At 41.7% G+C, this 1,496-nt stretch overlaps 1 pseudogene; it reads left to right on the plus strand.

Moving 5' to 3' along the window:
• Window positions 1–272: 272 nt before the first annotated feature.
• On the plus strand, window positions 273–1,188 carry LOC144296482 (proteasome subunit alpha type-1 pseudogene; annotated as a pseudogene).
• Window positions 1,189–1,496: the final 308 nt, after the last annotated feature.

Consider the following 1,496-nt stretch of genomic DNA (forward strand, 5'->3'; position numbering starts at 1 on the left):
TAGGCAGAGGGAGAAGTAGGGTCCCTGCGGGGAGCCCGATGGGGGGCTCGATCCCAGGGCCCTGGGATCACACCCTGAGCCGAAGGCAGAGACTCAACCACTGAGCCACTCAGGCGCCCCATAAGTACACATTTGTGTAAAGATGAAAGTGCCTCCTCATTCAGAGGTGTAGCGCCATTCCTAAAACTTTAATGGCATACCAAGATTTCTGAAGGAGAGGCGCTCCTGAATCCGCACCTCGGCAAGAGGCCATAGCTAGACGTGCTGGAACCATGTTTGGCAACCAGTATGACAATGATGTCACTGTTCGGAGCCTTCAGGGCAGGCTTCATCAAACTGAATATGCAATGGAAGCTGTCAGGCAAGGTTCAGCCACAGTTGGTCTGAAATCAAAAATCCATGCAATGTTGATTGCATTGAAGAGAGCACAAAGGTTGCAGCTCATCCGAAGAAAATTCTCCATGTTCATAACGATATTAGTACCTCAATTGAGGGACTTACTGCTGATGCTAGACTGTTATGTAATTTTATGCGCCAGGTGTTTGGATTCCAGATTTGTATTTGACAGACCTCTTCCTGTGTCTCCTCCTGTATCTCTAATTGGAAGGAGGACCCAGATACCAACACAACGATATGGCCATATGGTGTTGGACTGCTTATTGCTGGTTCTGATGATATGGGCCCTCACATTTTCCAAACCAGTCCATCTGCCAACTATTTTGACTGTAGAACCATGTCCATTGGAGCCTGTTCTCAATCAGCTCGTACTTACTTGGAGAGACATATGTCTGGGTTTATGGAGTGCAATTTGAATGAAATGGTTAAACATGGTCTGTGTGCCTTAGGAGAGACACGTCCAGCAGAACAGGACCTAACTACAAAAAAATGTTTTCATTGGAATTGTTGGTAAAGATTTGGAATTTACAATTTATGATGATGATGATGTATCTCCATTCCTGGAAGGTCTTGAAGAAAGACCACAGAGAAAGGCACAGCCTGCTCAACCTGCTGATGAACCTGCAGAAAAGGCTGATGAACCAATGGGGCATTAAGTCACAAACCAGTCTATATGTGTATTATCAAATATGTAAGAATGCAGGGGCCCTTACTGATGACACTAATCTATACTTTGAACCAAAAGATGCAGGGTGGTCTTATGGTATGTTTTAGGAATCAGTCCAGATGTGTTTTTCCAAGTAACTTGTCTGAACCATATAATGGTATGCATTTTTCTTTGAGAGGGTCTATATAATCATTTTCTAGAAAGTATAGTTATCGTACTACTGTTTTTATATGAGGAACATAGTGTGTGGTTTTAAAGACAACTGTGAAATAAAATTGTTTCACCTGCCTGTGTAAAAAAAAAAAAAAATTTCTGAAGGAGAATAAGAATCAAACATTACTTACAATATGCTTATAGTTAACAAATAATTATAGAAGGTAAATAACTAGGCTAGATCTATAAATTAGCAAGACCTACTCAAGCACATAATTCT

This window comes from Canis aureus, chromosome 24, assembly GCF_053574225.1.
Source record: "Canis aureus isolate CA01 chromosome 24, VMU_Caureus_v.1.0, whole genome shotgun sequence".
Lineage (NCBI taxonomy): Eukaryota > Metazoa > Chordata > Mammalia > Carnivora > Canidae > Canis > Canis aureus.